Source organism: Phasianus colchicus, chromosome 1 (genome assembly GCF_987193195.1).
Source record: "Phasianus colchicus chromosome 1, bPhaCol1.hap1.1, whole genome shotgun sequence".
Lineage (NCBI taxonomy): Eukaryota > Metazoa > Chordata > Aves > Galliformes > Phasianidae > Phasianus > Phasianus colchicus.
Window position 1 is genome coordinate 179516852 of NC_143436.1, and position 20975 is coordinate 179537826.

General features: G+C 38.9%; 1 protein-coding gene and 1 long non-coding RNA gene across 4 annotated transcripts in view; both read left to right on the top strand.

Annotated features, from left to right (window-relative positions):
• Positions 1 to 20975, top strand: part of MICU2 (mitochondrial calcium uptake 2) — a 133825-nt gene that overhangs the window by 235 nt on the left and 112615 nt on the right. The window lies entirely within an intron of this gene.
• The window catches only part of LOC149920264 (uncharacterized), a 58902-nt gene continuing 38026 nt past the window's right edge, over positions 100 to 20975 (top strand). The window contains exons 1-2 of one of the 3 annotated variants that reach the window (XR_016463364.1): positions 100 to 13597; positions 15158 to 15287. This is a non-coding gene — a long non-coding RNA (uncharacterized LOC149920264). Of the gene's footprint in view, positions 15288 to 20975 lie in introns of all 3 variants that reach the window. The other 2 variants (XR_016463366.1, XR_016463365.1) reach the window with 2 other exon arrangements.

Consider the following 20975-nt stretch of genomic DNA (forward strand, 5'->3'; position numbering starts at 1 on the left):
GCCGCTCCAGGAGCCGGCGGGGTGCCGGGCCTCACGCAGCGCGGGACGGCGGCGGGGCTCGGGGGGGGCCGTGCTGCGCGCTGGGGGCGGGGCGGGGCGGCGGCCTGGGGGCTGCGGCCGTTGGGCCGGGCGGGGGATGCGGGCACCGGGCGGCGGGACGGGTCGGCGGTAATTCGCTCGAGCTGATCCCGGCCCCTCTTCGCTAATGAGCACTTGGCCCTTTTCTGCGGTGGATTTTCGTCTGAGCGCCGCTCGCGTGCCTGGCCGCCCCGGCGGCAGCGAGCTGGGTGTGAGTTCTCGTAGTCTGTGCGAGGTGTGGGCTGCGCTGCGCTGTCCTGTGTGCTGGAAGCGGCTCCTTTCGCCCTGCCTGGCCTCGCTTCGGGCGCTGTGAGATGGTGGGATATCCCTCTTCCCCTTAGCAAAGAGTAATTCCATCTTCATCTCCATCCAAACAGGAGGGGAATCAACTCTTTGAAAGGGCTGATAACTGCAGGACGAGGGGAAACGGTTTTAAGTTGAGGGAGGGGAGATTTATGTTGGACGTCAGGGGGAAGTTCTTTACAGAGAGTGGTGAGGTGCTGGAACAGGCTGCCCAGAGAGGCTGTGGATGCCCCATCCCTGGAGGTGTTCAAGGCCAGATTGGATGGGGCCCTGGGCAGAGCCTGGTCTAGCATTAGGTGGGAAGGTTGGTGGCTCTGCATGTGGCAGGGGGGTTGGAGCTTCATGATCCTTGAGGTCCCTTCCAACCCTGGCAATTCTGTGATTCTGTGATCTGAAATTCATGATGTGCAGCAGGTAGGATGGCACCTGGATGGTTTGCTGAATACCTGGCGGTGAAGGTTGGGATGGACCTTGCCTTGGAGTATCAGTACCATTCAGGTTGGGTTCCTGAACTGCTTTCTGGATGCAGCTCCCCATGAGAAGGGCATCTGCTGTTCCCCTATAAACCTTATTGGAAATGCATCTCCATACTGTATAGAACCAGAAGTATATTTAGCTCAGTGACAGAGCAACTTTATATTATGTTTAAAAAATCCTATTGTAGAGGCCTCTTTCATATATATATATATATATATATATATATATACACACACACACACATATATATGGGACTTTTGCTTAAGCAGATCTGTAGGTAGGTACATACAAAATGTGTTAATGCAGTGCATACCCATAGGCTCACAGCATGGCTAGGATTGGAAGGGACCCTGCAGTCCATCTAGTTCCAACCCCATGCCATGGGTAGGGCTGCCACCCACCATGTCAGGCTGCCCCATCCAACCTGGCCTTGAACATCTCCAGAGATGAAGACTGTTGAGTTGAAATGGTAAAGCTTTGGTGCTCTTGTGTTCTTGGTCTGACTTCCACATAATGCAGTGACAGACTTAGAAGTACACTTTCTAATGTTCTGAGGGAACTCTGAAGATCTGCAGCTTCTTGGATTGATTCATTTTTGGAGGCAGAAAATTGCTGTGCTCTGCAAATTTTAAGCAGTTTATTCAATTTGAACTTTCTAGTTTTCTGATTGAAAGACTGTTGGATGTCCCATTGTAGCAGCAGACATATGTCTTGTGTTCTGTGTTGCTGCAATTAATGCAGTGACCTATTTAAAAGTACTTAGTGTCACACTGTACGTGATCAGTTCCTAAGGGCAGTGAGCTAAAGACAGAACAGGCTTGTGAAAGTGGTGAGGACAGTGTGACAGAACCAAAGCAGCGTGCTGCATTTGTTTGAAGCAGTTCAGATGCTGCTGGTGGCTTCTGGTTATTCATTTAGTTTGTTTAGCTGAAATTTGTAGGTGTTTATATTTGCCATTAGTGTCCAGCTAGTCTCCATCAAACTAGTTAGGACATTTTCAGCTTTATAAGTGATTTGTGAAGTTATTTTCGTTCTCTGTTTGCTGACCGATTGTTTAAAAAGGCGTAAGGTGTCTGTTGGCATATGTCCTTACTTATGATGGGAACTCTCTACTGTACAAAAACATTATAGCAAGAGCAATGTAATCTTATTTTTTTCTTTTCCCCTCAATCTGTGTAGATAACAGGGTCTAAGTTTATCTACATTTCCTGTTTATCAGTGAAGCTGATAGAGCCTGTGCTGGGGAAATCTGGATCTGTTTTTCTAGCTGAAAGGAGCTATCAGCTTTTATAAGGGATCAGGTGGCAGTGATGAGAGCCTTCGTTCTGCCAGTGTGACTTAAAATGCTGATTTTAGCTTAGGTGAGTCAAAAGTATTCATGTTGCACTGAGCACTGCAGTGATGATTCCTAAGTCATTGACAGAATGATGTGTGATTGAGAACCTTGATCAGACATGCAGTATTGTGTTATCATTTGCCACTTCAGTATCACAAATTTTATGGCCTGCAGCTGTTGGAATCCTTGGGTTAAAACAGGCTGCTATCACCAGTCAGTTTTGCAGTCTCTACTACCTGAGTAGTCTTTATCACGGTCAAGCATCAAGTACACAGTGCAGAGTGTGCAAGAGAATTTGGGATGGCTCACATCAGGAAACTGCTGTCTGTGTTGGGAACTTGCCAAGGGACTGTAGCTTCGCTCTCATGCTCATACATGCTACAAATGGCAAGGCAGCTCTGAGCAGCACCAAACTGCTGGAGGCAGCATCTCCTGCCCCTGCTGAGAGTTTTATGGACGTGATTAATTTCTGGTTTGGGAAAGAATAATGGAATTTGATTCACCCTGAAGTAACTGCCATTTCTGTAGCATTCTGTGCTACAGTCTGTCACTGTTTCCAAATGAGAGTAAAGGTGTTACCAGAACTTGTTTGAAATTCTAAGGTGTGCGAAGTCCTGTCTGTTTGGTGCCTGTAGAAGTGATAGTGTTACAGCATCCTTTTCCTAGGACTCAAGGAGCATCAACTGGTGGTTAAATATTTGGTACTCCTTTCCTTAGCTGAAGTGGAAAGCACAACTTGACCTCCAAAGATCATTTCCAGGCTCAAGCATTCTGTGAACTTAACCAACGACGTTCTTTTCTCTGTTTTTGTTACTGGTTTCTGTTAGGTGATTGTAGCCATTGTTTCTCTTCCTTCTTTTGGTGGAGCTGTATCAGCAATATGCTATGGTTCTTCCAGATGAGAAGAGACTCAATTCCCATCCTAGTGGTCTTAAATAACGCATTAATTGTGTTTGATCATACTGAAAATGTTAAGAGAATTCTATTCTCTGAACAGTGGAATATAAACTACTTGTGCCTTTTTTAGTGGCTGACATTTATGAAATTCTCATTTTATTTAAAACGTGTTTATTGAACCAGAAAATAGATTTTATATTTGAAGGAGGGGAGGGAGAAAGGTCCACTAATCTTTTTTTGAACTGTATTAAGCTGTATGGAGTGTTTCACCCTTCTATAGTTTTCTCATGTTAGTAATTGCTGGGAGAAGACATGCATGGCAATGGTAATTCAGTGTTCTAGAAGAAATCTTATTCTGAACAATTGTAAAATATTTCTGTTGATCAAAACTTCACCTTCAATTCATTCTTGGGCTGTCTGTGTAACCACTTTTGGTACTTTTGCCTGACACTGTTTTAAAAATGTAGAATAACATAAAGGATTCTCTGAACAGCAGTTTTGTTCTGGGATGATGCTCTTGGTTCTGACACTGCAGTAAGATGGCTGCCCAGAGAGGCTGTGGATGCCCCATACCTGGAGGTGTTCAAGGCCAGATTGGATGGGGCCCTGGGCAGCCTGGTCTAGCATTAAATGAGGAGGTTGGTGGCCCTGCATGTGGCAGGGGGGTTGGAGCTTCATGGTCCTTGAGGTCCCTTCCAACCCTGACCATTCTGTGATTCTGTGATATTTCTACTTTTTAAAATAATTTGTATCTAGGAAGGTACAATGTGCATAAAAGCTGCAAGGAGACGGTTGTCAGTATTGGCAGATAGGATGTGTATGTACACCATTTGACTTTAGTCACCAAATAGAAAAAAAAAAAAAAAGAAGAAAAATAGCATATTTCTTTGTAGGAGCCACTGTTTGGTTGAAATTCACATGTCGGTGCTTTAAACTGAGAGGCTTACTGGCACATCTTGCTGGAATGGGAGTTTTAGTGGGGGTTTCTTTGCAATCTGCTTTAAAAGACTGGTTCATGCAAAGGAAGAACGATGTTGTTAAGATGAGATATCTTGATAAATATAGAACTCTGGATACAGTTGCATAAGGATTTGTAGTGATGTATGGAATTGCCAGGAGGAATCCGGTTCTAAAATAAAACCAGAGTGAATATGTACAGCCTAATCTGAGAAATAGACAAGAAGGCTCTTGTGTTTTGACATAAAATAAAAAAACAAAAGCTTGCCTTTCTTTGACCAAGAATCCTAGCATAGTTTTTGTGTCCTGAGAACTAATTTAAGTGTTTGTTTTTGAATCTTTATTCTGTTAGAAATTAAGAATTCAAGTGCAATAGCACATATGACAGCTGACTGGCATGCACACAAAATAAAACTAAGCATGTATTAAATAAAAGTATGCAGCATAATACCTTGATAGAATATTCATGCAAAGGTTTTTGATCCACATCAAATATATTTCTCTCTGATATTATGCAGACCTCAGTGAAGCCTTCTGCTTCAATTCAGCTGGTGGAAGCCTGGCCACACAATCAGATTGTCAGTGCTTAATAACATCTATAATGAAACAAGACTATGTTAAAAATGATGGAAATTACCATTACTCTAGTGACTTGGAGCCTCTTTAAGATCACAATTACAATCCAGCCCTAAGGTTCTCACTGAAGCATCAGCAAAGTTGGCAGCCTTCAGGTGGGTTCCAGGTTTGCTACCAGTGCTTCTAAAGCACCTGTGTTTCTTTACAGCAGGGCCCAGGGCTGGGATGGACTTTTGTGGATGTACAGTCAGTGTTCTTGTCAGCATGGGTAGCATCGCTCTACCAGCTTCATGTTGTACTTGCTGCTGTATCTTTACTTCTATATTTACTATCCTGATAAATTTTACATGGCATATCATCTCAAATCATGATGAGACTTTAACTCGTCATTAAATCTTTCTATTTTTGAAAGGAAATTAGTATTCAGTCTATGATTACTTATCTGGGATATCAATAGTCCGTGCCTACATGAGACGTTTAACACAGTTCGTGTGTGTCTTCTCACTCTGGTGTATCGTGTGACTGTATGAAGGTTTTTTTCTCTCCTGGGCATCTAGACTTGGTTTGGTTTTGTGCCTGTGAATACTTTGATAACACTGTTACCTCCTAATTCATCTAGAATGAATAAATTTCAGTTAATAGTGTATTCTAAAACACATTTTAAGACAACGTTGCTGTAGTAATTAAGTGTTAATAAATATGACTCTCACCTAAAAGGAGAAATATTTGGAACTGTATTAACAGCTCAGCCATCCCTGTTTTTTGTTTGTTTGTTTTCCTCTGGAAGATACTTCAGTCTTTCTGAACTGTTTCACTTGTGCAGCCAGAGTAACCCTAGCTACCTCTTGTTTAATTCTGTATTTCTGTGTTATGGAAATACTGTATGTATCAGGTGTCTAAATCAATAACTGAGCTATTAAATATATCACAAACATCATTCTCCACATTAGTGGCATACAGGCATTGTCATGTTGTGTGCCAAAATAGAATGTGATATAGGGAGTATGGAATCTGTAGGGCCATGATGTTATAATTAATTATAGACTTAGATATTACTTATGGATGTACATTTGTCTCACAACTTTAAATATATGGTATCCATTTCAGGTTTTTGAATGTGAGATATTTATATCCTGAAGTTTTTGGCTTTGAAATTATTTACATTTATTCCCTTCTCAGTATGCACAGAGATTCTTTGTACAGGTGCTTTCACTGATACTGAAACAACACGTCAAATGTAATCTTGAGGGTCAAGGTTAAAATTTAACTCTCTTTCATCAGCTGCCATCAGTGAAATTTGGAGAAAGATGCTGTAACAATAGCACTGGGGCTGTTCATGCCATGGACTTCTCCTTATTTCCTGCGCCGGGTACTTCCAGGTCACTCATTTTCATACGTTGTAATGTTGTCTCATTTTTCTGTTACTGTGGGTTCCTATCGTGATACTTGACTTAACATAATAGGCTTCATTTTGTTTGAATAATATTACAGAAAAGCACTTCTTAAAATAAACTATAATAGCATAAAAAATGACATGAATCATATACATACAGCTGGCTGTATCTCTTTCCTGTTGCTCCCGACGGTTGTCAGTGCTCTGTGAGCTGGAAGATAAGAGAAGGGAATGTTGCCAGGCTGAAACACCAGGGCAGCATTTAAATTTGTTCCTTAAGGTTTGTGTCCCACTCAGCATAGGAGAAATTTCAAGAGTGACTGTCCTACAGTGAGGAAGTCTATATAAAGCAGTTGTAGCAGATGTAGCTAATAAATGCTGTCTTATCTGCACTGATCCCTTCCTTGCTTCTTTGCCAAATCAACTGCGAAAGTCCTTAGTCAACCTCCACAAACTGCAGACTATCTCTAGCACAGACAAAAAATTGATATGTACTGAAGTCAGTATTTCCAGAAGAGATTTTTTCTTAGTCTTACCTCTTTTATATATATATATATGATATTTTCTTTGATGAAGACTACTGTTGGAGAAACTGCCATATTATATTAATGATATATTAAATTATGGTGTGATGTTAAAATATGCTGAGCTGCATATAAAGCTATATACATGTATATGCTTATAAGGTAAGTTATATTTTATGCATATATTTGTAAGGATATCAATTTTGCGTATGTATAATGCATGTTTAAAATACTATGCAAATACAGTGTTAAAAATAAATATAGTAGTACGATGGTAATGAAGTTAAGCTCTCTTTTATTTAAGCAACCTTACTTTAAAAGTGCTGAAGGCCTAAAGGTATTTAGACCATGAGCTATAGAGAGGACTCAACACAAAGAACAAAAACTGCAAAATTTAAAGCAATTGGAGTGTGTTCAGAGAAGGGCAGTAAAGCTGTGGAGGGTCTGGAGCACAAATTCTATGGGGAGCTGCTGAGGAAATGGGGATTGTTCAGACTGGAGAAGAAGAGGCTCAGGGGAGACCTATCACTCTGCAACTGCCTGAAGGGAGCGTGTGGTGAGGTGGGAGTTGACCTCCCTGCTCCTGCTGGCTGCACTGCTGCTGATACAAGGCAGGATGCCATTGGCCTTCTTGGCCGCCTGGGCACATTGCTGGCTCATGTTTAGCCAAGCATTGACCAACAGCCCCCAGATGTGTAAAAACTTCTTAGTGTAAGGCATTATTATATAATCTAGATTTTTCAATAGGGAATGAGCGAGAAGAATTGATATATGCTTTAGTTGTTCACATTAGATTGACTTCTCATTCTTAATGCTTAGCTTTTGTTTCTGAGATTCCCCTCTACTTATGCACAGCTTTTCTGTTATTTCGTAGTATGTTGCATCCATGTTTAAATCATCCTGGGAAGTTAATAAATTAATTCATTTTAAATGCTAATGTGCACACGGCAGAGAACATAAACATTTGTTTCAGTGCTTCAAGATAAGTGCAAGATCTGGTTTCTCTTCCTGAAATGCTTGTGTCACTAATGTAATGTAGAGGAAGCCTTTAAAACAAATGAATTGCTGCAGTTACATTGGCCGTTTTAGAATAAAGTCAACAGTGGAAGAAATGTAGTCTTTCATGTTCTGGTTCTGTGGCTGGGCCTGGGAGGTTTATAAGCACATGAGAAACAACTGAGTAATGGAAATAGAGCTACTTAGACAGCATGCGGATTCCATTGGTGCTTAGCTGCCCTACAATGTGCAGATGCTTTTCTTGTGCTGTGACTTAGTTTGTCTGAAATTAGTTCTTTCTAGCCCTCCACCAAATTATCTGGCAGTGCAAGCTGCTATTTTTTCCTTATTTGACTGACAATTTCTTAAGCTCTGCAAACTCTTTTTGTTTAAACTTGGTATAGCCAGACATTTCCATAAGAAAGCTTTTCAGCAAAATCTGTTGGGAATAGTTGATGGTTAGAATGTGGCATTTATTTTGCCATTTAAAGTAAATCAATTTCTGTATTTTATCAGAGCTGGACTAAGGTTTTATAGCGTGGTGGTTAATGTGTGTGTGTGTGTGTGTTACTGCTGCATTACTTTTTTCTTCCGAGGAAAAAGAATTGTTCATTTTTTCCTGCAGAGCTGTAGTTAAGTGCTAGTGTAAAGTAATTTGTGCTTGTCTTAAATTCTTCTTTATTTAAGCAATTTTACTTAAAGGAGGTGCTAAAGACCTCAATGTAACATTTAGGCTGTGAGCTATGGGAAGGACTCAACACAGAGAACATTGCAAAACTTAAAGCAACTACTATGTGTCTGGATTTTTAAAAAATTACATTTTCAGCTCAGGTAAAGAGTTGTCATTGACAATAAGCAGCGTAAAATGTATAAAATGACTTTTTCTTTTATTCTGAATATGCTTCTAGTATAGAATGTTCCTATTCAACTTCTCAGAAAGACATTGTAGGAAATTGCTGACATACTTTTTTCTCAGCTGCAGTTTAAATTTGGAAAATTGATGAGGTCATACTGCCAAATGGTGTTGCATTGTTCTTCTTTAATTTTGAGATTGGTGTTCTTACTTCTCTACAACTGTGAGTACGAAATACGACAAAGTATGGAAACTTCCATGCACCAGAAATGTTGTGTGTGCTAGTTGAGCACAAATTTGTGTAGCAATAAATAGTGGATTCTTTGTGTGAATACCTCTATATAAAGTAATGTGTTTTCATCTGCTAATATGCCATCTGTTTGCTGTATGTTTATCATCAGGGCTTCATCTTATTGCATGTGGTGAAGAGGTTCCTGGATGGTTCTTCTTGAAATGACAGTGATGCGTTCAAGATGCATTGTCAGTGACAGTGAGTCATAGTCGGGCTCTCTGCTGTGAAACACTTGAAGCAGCTGGTAGTGTTTCCTTCACTCTGTACTCTCATTCCCAGAGGCAGGGGTAGGAGGCAGCGTTTCCAGTGAATCTGAATACTGGTTCAAGCCTAGTAATTATACTGAGTGCCATGGCACAGCCAAATCTTTTTGGGTGAGTATCTGTGAGCCTGTAGTTGTGGACCCAATGCGGCATCTCCCTCGCTTCTTCATCCCTTCATTACCGGTCAGTTTGATCTTTCTGGGTGGGAGCTGGGTGTTTTCCCTGCAGGACTTGTTGCTCATAGCAGGATGAGATTGCTCAGAGGGCCCTGGGTGCTCTCTCCTTCCCACAGCCCCTGGGTCAGGGAGCTCGCCCAGCATTGCTGCCAGCACAATGGGGTGATTGCTTTGTTGCTGAAGCAGAGGGGCTGAGCTGGGCTCTCGGTACTGTGTTAGAAGGTGAAGGGTAATGGGAGGTGGATACAGAGTGACTCTGGGCCAGGCTGTGTAGTCTCACATTGTAGATGTTGTGTTAATATGATGGAATCAGACTCTGGTATAGTTTAGTAGAGTTTGCAATTGCATATCATCTCTTCAAATTCATATTATGCACATCTGTTTCTAGCCATTGGAAATATCCAATTGATCTAACTGCTGGACTAGCATAAATGGATTCAAAAGTTGCTCACAGTTCTTTGGTGTGTATTTACTTCATGAAAAATGTGTTGTCATCCTGGAGGTCATACCTGAGCTGTTACTTACCACCCCAGGCCTGCAGATGGTCAGGTTTCGCATTGCTTCATGCTTGAGGGACGCTCACAGCCATTTAGTATCCCTACGGATGTGTTTGGCAAAACTACAGTGATAGAGGCAATATCCTCTATCGGACAAGATGCTAGGACTGGGAAGATTCTACAAGCTTTTGATTACCACACAAGCCCTTATATCTGAAGTAAAAGCAAATTTAAAAGCTGAAGTTTCTGAAGAAAAAATGCTCTGCTGGTACTACAGAAACTGTAAAATGTGCCTTCTCTGTCAGAAAACCTTGAATAGACAAATAAGAGGTGATCAGCTTGTGTTCAGGTAGTCATGAGATGGGCATCTATAAATGAATAGGAGACAATACTATGCAAGGAGCAGAGTCCACAAATAGTTTCATAAGAAAATGAAGATAACATACTCGCAACATTCGTGCCTGTATATTAGCTGAGTAATTTTTCACATTCAGATATTTTGCTGAATGTGAGAAACTTCTACTATAGACAGCCCATAAAAGCCTTTTCTAGTTTTGCAGAGAAAATATCCTTTATTCCATTTTGATCCTGGAATCCTTCTATTTGATGTGATATTTGTACAGTAAGGGAAGCAAGGGAGGATAAGTGAATCTGCTGCCCTCCAGAGTTTGTTCTGCTGGTTTTGGAACTGGTGAATGAATAAGGTACTAAGTATCCTGTGATATCACAGTCATCTTATAAATGTTATTATATGCAACAAGTTCAATAAATAGTATAATTCATTTGCATTTTTCAAAGTAAGTGTTCATGAAGTGCCTGACGGTGATAAAAAAAAAAAAAAAAAAAGAAATTGTTTTCATATATATATTTATAAGCAATTTACCTATCACGTAACCAACCTATTAATGCTAAAAACATGCTTTGGCTACAGTCAAAGTTGAGCTTCACTGAGTGGTGGTGTAGCCAGAAAGACTGTCCTCTGAGACTTAAGAGTCAAAATAATTATTTTTATGGCGCATCTGAAGGGTTCACACGCAGATAACTTTTCATGAAAGTACAGCTGGTTCACCACAACTCGTGTAAGCATCTGTGTGAACTATATCATTAATTTGCCTGATTTTCAGTATGGTGTTAGATTAGAGGTGGAGAGATAACACAATAACTTACAAAGTGCTAAACTGGGTTTAAAATCCTCCTTAATGGTATAGCCTGAAGTATGCATCTCAATCGTGTTAAAGATACTCAAGTTAAAAATAAAGGGGAGGAGGAAAGGCATATCTGCGGTGTCACCAAGGCATGTGGTGAGTTGATGTATAAAGGGAACGTAATGGATCTGCTTGGATTCCAGCCAATGTTGCTGGACACAGGCATTCAGTGAGGCACATTCCGGGGCATTAAGTGCAATCCCTTCCCAAAGCATAGTGAGCCTTCTGTGTAATTCATCTTCCTGCAGCCTGCTCAGCCAGGGGCTGGACATGTGGCTTAGCTGATACCATTAACTGCTGCAGCTCCTGAGTAGTTGCTTTTTTAAATCAAGGCAGCGTTTGACTTATACACAGGTAACTGTGTTTGAATATACTATGAAGGCGTTTTCAACTTGCTCTTGTATTTGAACATTGTTTCTTTTCTGAATTATAAACAAATCATTGTAAGAAGATGGTTTTTTTCATCTACAGTTTTAATTTATAAAAATTAGTGTGCAAAATCTAGTGGTAATGGGATTTCTTTTTAAATTCTCTATCGTGTTAGCAACTTACTCTGATACTGCAACTGTTTGCTACCCTATAGGAACGTGGTGGAAAAATTGGGTGAGCCATTTTAGTGAGCGCAAAGAGAATGAAAGAGGAATTCTTCATCTGTGGAAGTCATCTGTGTTTGGCAACAATGATAAGTGAAGTGCTACAGTAGAACTCACTTTCTAAAAGTGTCCAAAATGAAGTTTACCTCCTCCAGACTTGGAGAAGCATGGCTCCCATTTTCCTCACAAGCCTAGTTTTCTATATATTTTCCATTTTCTTGGCCATTTAAAGTCAACGTGAATTAAGCGTACAGCTCTCTTTTATCTCTCCTTGAATAAAAACTTTAAAGACATTTGGAAATATTTAAGTTTCCTCTGTGGAGTGGATCACCTGCAGACAGTCTGGTGCCATGTCATGCCAAGAGGTTCAAGTGGCCTCAGGTCATGGGAGGCTGGAGTGGAAGCCAAGCTGTTCTGACACCAGAAGTGTTGGCCTCCTACTTCCAGTGCTCAGAGAGATGAGTTACTTCAAATTGCTTTTTGAGAAACAAATTCTGTTTTGGAAAATGAATTCCTCTGAGGTCATCTTTGACTACCAGGATTATTTGGCCACTTGTTAGATGGGATGGCCAGAGCAGGTGTGAATGTATAGGCTGTAACTTTGTGTGGTTGGTTGTGTGCAACTCATTTATACAACAAAAATGTTATGAAAGTATTTAAAAAAACCATAAATGTTTATAATATTATAGCTTGTAGTATCAATCTGCTGTGCTAGTAGCCGTGATTACTTTTTATTGTTAATTACAGGCTGTTTTGTAACAAGAAGCTTTATTTAATGTCAAGCAGGGCTGAAATTAATCTTACAGCTACTAATATGCCTGAGATAACCTGCACTTTGTGGAGATGTTGTGCTTTCAAAATATAAAGTGACCTGCATTTTTAGTATACGAGTTAGAAACACAATTTTTAAGAGTCTAACTGGCCAAAATCTAATTTTAAAATAACTTGTTTTTCTGATGTGTACCCAGCAATTAATTCTTATTCAAAGATGTACTGCTACTAGCTGAGCTTGTTAAATTAAACTGTTTGATTTACCTTTCATTTTTCCTGCCTCCTGAGAAAATCTTAGTTCAGTGCTATGCGATACTTTCTCTAGTTGTGCACGTGAAGAACTGTAGTCACTGGACATTGGAAAGTACATAGGAAGGGAATGACTTTTTTCTTGTCTAGCATTAAGAACATAATGTACTGAAGTCTGTCCTCCATTATTCCCAATACCTTGTAATTAGAAGCAAAGGCCCAAAAAACTTGTCTGAGGCTGTCATTTCACGTTCTCCGTACTTGTGGAACAAAGCTATTTAAGCCTGGGACCTAAATAGCTGTTCACAGCTGCTGCCAGCTTATACTCCAGTGATGGTTTAGAGCTGCTTACCATAACAGTGGAGAGACTTCTTTTAAATATAGTATTTTGACAAAATTTAAACACTGTGTTCCTTGATTAAAGCCCTTGTCTAAGCCTCCTTGTATTTCACACATTTAGGAGAAATGGCACTAAGCTCATCTGTTAAATTTGGAGAGCCATACTCAGCTTATGGAGAACAAACAGATACATAAAATGTACTGCACAGTAGACAGTCTATTGTCCAAACAATAGAGTCACATTCAGTTTTGGCAAGATCTTCTGCTTCTGATGGTACCATTCTGTAGTTTGAGTGAAACTCCTCTTTACCAGTTCTTTAATTATACTTTTCCAGTAGTTTTTACTGTGTCTTCCCAAGCACTTTGATTCATGGGTCTCTAAAGAGAAATTAATATAAATCTAAACCTAGGACAGTTATGTTTATATTGTAAAATGTATAAGTGGAGAAATAGCTTTTCATCATCTCTTTCTCAATTCTGTTATCTCTTCATTCCATAATTCTATCAAAGTAAAGATAAGAAAGTATCTGAATTTTATGTCATGCTCTTCTATAGCTTAGAATGGGAAGAATGGCCCACTGCAACTTCTGACCTACTGGTCTCACTTCCCGGGTAAGAATTTTCTAATTTTCAGTTCACTCCTAGCCTACCTTCTTCTTTCCTGTAAGAAGCATCCATAACCATGTTGGTTTCCCGCTTTGGATTTCCAGTTTCTTTTTTTTTTTTTTCAGTGCATTTCAGTTTTAATTAAGCATTTGTTTGAGGAAGGTAAAGAGAAGTATCCTCTTCTGAAACAAGAACAGAAAAAGCTACAAGAAATAGGTTAGAAATTATGATTTTTTTCTCTTTCTACAGAAAGTAGCATGGTTTAGGATTATTTTAAAGAGCCAAAATATGTCGTAACCAAAGAATTAACATTTTTTTAAAAATAGTGTAACTAATTTGCACAGCTAGTATTGTGCCAGCCAAATTGTAGCATTATGTGATTTGCCGTTCTGAAAGTATACAGTATCACTGGCTTCAAACTTGTTTTTATAATAGACTGAAAAGCAAGCATTGGAGTCTCTAATTAGTATGTAGGTGCGAAATATTCAATATATATATAGTAAAACATACACACAAAAATATTACTGGAGAGGAATGTCCATTGTTAAGAGTTAGTTTAATTCTGTTGACGTGTAAAGGAATTACACGCATCCTGTTTAGTGTCCTTCTGTAACTTATTAGGATTTTTTACTTGCTATATTAAGGATGGCTCAGGCTTCCCTCAGTGGAAGATTTAATGACTAGCTTGAAGCCATTTTCTTTTCAGGAATTAATATTTAGACATAACATTAACTATGGAGGTAATTAGAATAATTAATGAATAAAATTGCAAGGACTGTAATTTGCATTGCCTAATGCCAAATTTTATAGCTTTCTTTAAAGATTTTTGCTAATTAAAATGTTAAATTGGTTTAATTTCAAGAACAGGATATGGAAAAACTGATGCGTTGGTTTCTTTGTAGGCTGTGTTTGACTTGATGCTTAATTGAAATCAAGCTTGCATTAATAATTTACTCTTTTAAATATGCGTATACACTGGTTGTTCAAAAGAATTCACCTGCAATTCCTTATTTTAAAAATTTTTGGTATTTCATTTTATTTTGTGATCAGATTTGCTTACAAATATTTTTATCTTATAGTGAGTGTTAATGGAGAGAGTGGGAAGGAAAGAGAGAAGAGCTTCTAGATAGGATTCCAAGTTCAGTTTTGTGCCAAAACCAGATCTTTTCAAGGGTAAAAAAAAAACCCTTTAGCAAGGACTTGCATCACGATCAGCATGCTCCACTGCTGTTTGAATTGAATGAAGCTAATAACGTTTATATGTGAGGAAAGGCTAGAAGCAAACATTTTAAGTATGGACATTATATCTAACTTTCTGTAGTTTGGTATTCATCCGGATTCAGAGTTGTACGTAGGAAGTTCCTGTCTGGTGTTTGAAATCACTGTAAAAAATGGACATTGCTAGCTGATGTGGGAGTGGCATCCCTGAGCTTCTGATCTCCGGTGTTAAACCGTTTGAAGTAGAAAAAATAATAGCTTAGAAAACCCTGGTTAAAAATTACTTCAAGAAAAATGGATCTAATAAGTGGTTGCTTAATTGAAGAGTGACCCTCAAGGTTAGAGATGCCAAACAGCAAAAATACAATGAAAGACTTGAGCTAAACTTTATTTAAATAATGCTTTCAAATGCTATTATACATACTGATTGTAATCAAAATGACTGTTTTATCCAACGTAGTGACCGTAAGAATGGGTACTTTATAATTAGCAGTAAATTGCTCAGCTTACTGCTCACCCCATCTAATTGCCTTCTTCTTAATGCTTTCTTTAATCAAGGATAAAACAGAAGTGTGACCCAGCTTACAATGGCCAGCACTGTGCAGCAGCAACTATCATGCTTGCTGGTGTTGTGCTGGTGAAGTGAGTTTTGGGCTGCCCAGCGGGACAAGGTGCTCTCAGTTCTAAGGTAATTTCACTCCTTTGGTACTGCTAGGTATGGCAGTATTTATCTGAGGATACTCTGTTCCAACCCTTAACTGTGTATTCAACATCTAGAGGTGCTTTGTCCGTGGTATGTTTCTAATTTTTTTGGATAATAGAAGTAAATTACCATTTTTTCCATCTTTTAAGTATGTCGTGCTTCTAAAAACTTTTTATAATGTTGTGTATGTTTTCATTTCAGTGATAAACTTCTTAGTTTTCTTTTCTTGATTTTCTCAGTCTGTGTGTGTCTGTACTTGATACCTGCGCCTGAAAAGGGGTAAGGTCTGATGATTACTGATGTTTATTAGCATTGTTGTGTGATGTGATGGCACGTAGCAGTTGTGAGAGAAGGTACTGTTGTCTGACTCACTAACCCTGACTTATCTGGGCCACTTGGAGACCATTCACATAGTCTTCATTACTTATCATTAATTTTCTGTGTCATGCTTTCTTCAAATCTTTCGCTTGTGATCATTCCATACGTGGAATCCATCTTGAAATCTATGGTACACAAAGTAATGTGCTGTCCAGGGAAGATTAACAAAGTGCTGGCTCTTCTTGAGCCAGGTTTTTATCTGCATTATTTTGAATGGGATTTTGGTCCAGAAATCTATATCCTAGTTTTTTATTAAGGTCACAAATAATTCCAGGCTTTGCTGATACTACCTGTAAAATTATTTTTGAAAACAGTGATTATTATTAGATTTGTACATTGGTGGTTTGATTTATTTATTTATTTATTTATTAAGAAAAAAAAATCTACATTTTTTCCAATCAGTTCTGCTTAGCAGATAATGTATTAAATTGAAACTTATGTTTTTTATTCAAGCCTGTTCCTCACCCATACAAAATCATTAAGAGATGGGAAATGTAATATGGAAGAATTAATGTGTATGATATCAATGTCAATATTGTATTAATACTGTGATTCTCTGACGTTTCTTGATCAAATACCTCCTAGTGTGTCTGAAGAGATTGTTTTTTGTCTTTATGAAAAGGTTGGTTTTCAATGTAGCACAGGCTAGAATTTTTCAAGTAATTGTTTTTTTAAAAACTATTAGCAGCTCAAATTATTTAAATAAAGATATATCTAGGTGGTTGCAGTTTAATTACGAGAAAAATTACAAGGCTTTAAACTGGTCTGGTAGAAACATGGCCAAACTTGGTGCAGCTTGTCACTGCAAAAGGCAAGGAGCAGCAGAAATGTGGTTGAATTGGGTTGGGTTGAGTTGGTGGAGAAGAAAGACCTTCCTTATGCAGAGCATCAGATGTGAAATTGGGGTTGTACTTTGTGTGGTATGTTGGCTGGAGTTTTGGTCTGTTTATTTTAATGCAAGAGCTTTTACTCTTAGCTAACAGTTTGTCAGCTGTACTTTTTCACACTGACAAAATAAAAAAAGACCTGCAGTTGGTGAACAACTACAAAAATCAGATGCAAAGATTTCACAGGACTTAACCTGTATTGCTTGCTAGGGAAGGTGTGCTTATTTATGCTAGTAAGATTGCTGGGTATTTTTTGCACATGATTGCAATAAAATGCATAGATCATTTCAATATTAAATCATTTTGTTGTCTGTGTATGTAGAAACATGTTACTGGTAGAGTACCAATTGTAGGCGCCATTGATTAGTAAGTTCAAACAAAGCTGTGAAGCAGACCAAAAAGTGAATGGCATGGATAATAAAATAATAGCAGTCTTGAGGTCTGTAATTCTTTCCTGGATTAGATACATGATATTTTGCTGGCATTGAGTTCAAAAACCTGTTGCTTTAGTATTTGTAATTTGACTTCAGTCATGCATAGACTTGCTGACAGCTATTTACTGGAAGTCTACCTTTTCAAGACACTAGAAGCCTGCTGCGTGGTAATAAAGGTATCAGCATACTAGCTGCAAGAACAATTTTTCAACTTTATTTATTTTTAAGTATTAGAAAATAGAAAGCACTTGCACTTTTAGCAGAGGCATGCAAATAAACTTAGTTTGCCAGGTACAAAGCATTTGGCTGCTTGATGATGCTATTTCCATTAGTATTGTGCTTCATTAGTATTGTGCTCCTTTAATAAATATCAATATTCACATGACTTTTGAAGTTACAGTTTCCTGTGAAAAAAGTGGTCCTCCCTAACAAGTCCTCGGCTGTATTTACAGTCTGCTGTGTTGCTGTGAGTTAAACACTCTGCTACCAGGTGAAAGGGCTTGTCCTGTAGTTGTGTCCCTTCCTGGATTTGTCACTGTATTTGCTCCCTGTATTTGCTCAGCCTGGTTTGCTGTATCTCTGATCTGGAGGACACATCCAGTCTAATGATTTCTTTATTCCCGTTTCCATTTGAAACTCATTTTGGTAATCAGTAGAAATTAACATTCTTGTTTTAAAAGATGCAGCCTCAAAACATGTACCAATGTTGAAAAACAGGTACAAGTGTTGAAAAAATGTGCAGTGTCGCTTGTCAGTATGGACTGCTCCATTTTCACACTGAAATTGCCTTGTCTTACTTGTTTTCTTCTGTCTGCTGAGTTATGAGGATGTTTTTTATAGCCTCTTATAAAATTGTGTCTTCTGATTTACCCAATAAGTTGTTTAGACTTTGGTATTCCTACAGAAGTTCATACATTTCATCTTGATCTGGATGGCTCTTTTTATTCACTTCTGATTCCGTTCTTTGTTCTTTTATTTCTGAATTTTATCATTTTCTGTCCTGCCCACCTATAAGAACACTTTTTATCAAGAATAAATAATTCCTGACTAATGTGGTTCCTTTCTATGGTAAAGTGACTGGAGTTGTGGACAAGGGTCCATAAGTAGTGGGTGTCATATACCTGCATTTCAGCAAGACCTTTCAACACTGTCTCTCAAAATATTATTTCATCCAAGTTAGGTTGCTGCAGTATGAATGTATGGACAAAACATCTTCTTGAAAAATCATCCTCAGAGGGTAATGGCTAATGAGCCATGCTTGATGTGGGTCTTGTGAAAGTGGAGTACTACAGAGGTCAGTCCTGGGACCCATCCTGCTTAGTATCTTTATCAGTGAATCAGAGGAAGTGGCAGAGTTCACTTTCTGTCAAGCTGGCAGGTAACACCAAATTAAGGGAACCAATATACTCTGAAGGGCAGAGGCCTACATTAGGCTGGAGCAACGGGCCAGGAACCTTATGAAATTCAGAAAAGAAATGCGAAGTCCTGCACCCTGGAATGAAGACTTTCTTGCAGTAGTGCATCCTGAGGAATAACTTTGTAGTAGGGATCTGAGGCTTTTGTTGGACCAGACTGAACAGGCTGCTTGCAGGCGGTAGCAAAAAGGGCTAGCAGTATCCTGGATTGTATTAGCAAGAGCAAAGCCAATAGACTTGGGAAAGAAAAGATTTATCGCCCTTAACTTAGCATCCTTTAGGTTGTATGTAGAACACCACTTCCAGTTTTGGGCCCTCCAGTATATGAGAGGCATCAACTAGCTTGAATGTGTTCAGTGGAGAGCCACCAAGATGTCTAGGGACTGGAACACTGGCTCTGTGAGGAGGGGCTGAGGGACCTGGACCTCTTCAACTGTGGTGAGGTTTAAGAGGCAGTTTCGAGGAGGCCTGATAGCAATCTTCCAGTACCTAGAACGTAACTGTTGGCTTTTCAGTCACCAGTCAAACAAGGGAAGATGCTCTGCCAGACTTCATACTTGTAAACAAGGAAGGAAGAACTGGTTGAGGATGTGAAGGTTGGAAGCAGTTTTGACTGCATAGACCATGAAATAGTGGAGTTCAGGATCCTGAGAGGAGTGCACAAGGCAATGAGCAGGATCACAGCTCTGGACTCGAGGAGAACAGACTGTGGCCTGCTCAGGGATCTGCTTGGAAAATATCTTATACAGTCCTAGAGCAAAATGGAATCCAGGAGAGCTCACCAATTTTCAGGGTTCACTTCATTCAGCCTTCGAGAATGGAGAATGGTCCACACCCACATGTAGGAATTCAAACAGAGGCAGCAGGAGACTTTGTGGAGCTCCTCAGTGAACTTGAATATAAGATATAAGTTTGCAAGAGACATAAGAGATGAGTGGCCTGGAAAGAATATAGAGGCGCTGTCTGCATGTGCAGGTTTGGGGTTAGGAAAAGTAAAGCCCAGCTTTACTTTTTTCAGAGGCCATATAAAGGCCTCTGAAAAATGTCTAGTGAATGAAAGAGATGCTAGCAAGTTCAGGAGGACAGTGGTATGAATAGTGCTGTTACTTCATGGACAGTCTTGGAAGTTAGATTCTCTCCCTTCCTTTGCTTGATGGTGGAAAAATAGTAAAAATTTCTTGCATGAAGCTGCTGATCCATCATCATCTGCATTTCAAGGAGAAATATCTGCCCCATAGCTTGCCTAAGTGCTGAAGATTTAACTTACAATTGAGATGAAACACAATTGTTCTCCCGGCCTGGAAAGAATAGTGAAATACCAACTTCTCTGAAAAATGGATGTCTGAAATGGAGCTCCCAAAATGTGCATGACAGAAGTTAAAAATTCAACATTAATTTAAGAGCCATAAAATCCCACTGTGCACCTCCACTATACTCATAACATTTATTATTCCCTATAGAACAGAGAAAATTTAATTGAATCAGAATGTTTCATCCTTATTGTGCAAAGTCTTTAAACCAATTTTGAATGATCTTTTATTTGGCATAAATTCTCTGCTTTACTAAGAATGTTTCAAAACTTTAATTTGTACATTGAAAACCCTGTGGGTAAGATGGCACTGCCATTATTTCTAAAGTTAATGAGAGGCAACAATTTTATGAATATATGCTCTTTTAATGCTGCATTTGCTATAAGGAAAGCAGCACATACTGATAAGAGATGGGGATACTTTGAGCTGCTACTGCTGTCATTAGCTGGTGTAGAATCATGGAATCACTTGAGTTAGAAGGGACTTTTAAAGGTTCCCATTTCACAGTACTTATGTTAGAATGCTATTCAGCATTCAGAACTTGACATTCAGCATTGTTGGACTATGTCTAGTCCTGTGGGGCTTGGGTTAGATTTTTGCAACTTAATTGTCTTGATATGGAATGATAACATTTAGAATTATAGAATCAACAAGTAGTCATTATTTCAGCACTTATGTTCCAGCTATTCAGAAAACAGACTTAGAAAGAATAGAGTTACGAATACAGACATGAAAACAAAACCTTAACAGAAAATATGTATAGGCAAAAACAATTCATCTCGGACAATTCCAGACTTGCAGAAGTGCAAATGGAGAGATGAAAAATACCATTAGATCTCAGTAAGTATCCTGGGGACGTCAAATGCACAGGAGCGCTGCCTTTCTTTGTTGTGGAAAATTATGTTATACTTAATTTTTCATTTAATATAGAAATTCTATCCAAATTATTACAGAAAACTTGCTATTGTCTAAATTGTTCGTAATTTGTACAGGCAGTATTATTTTCTCCATTATCTCCTTAAACACAGTTTTCAATTGGATTTTGGTACTATATAATAGATCCTCCTGAGGAAGGTCTCTTAATCTCTCATTATAGATGTATTAGATCGCAGACTTCTTTTTCTGAAACTTGGAATAAAATAGTAAGATGAGTTCCACTGTTATTCTTGGTTGCACAGATAAAAGTGTAGCACTTGAAATTCTCTATCAATTTGCCTTGTTATTATTGCATTCTGGTGTGGAACATATT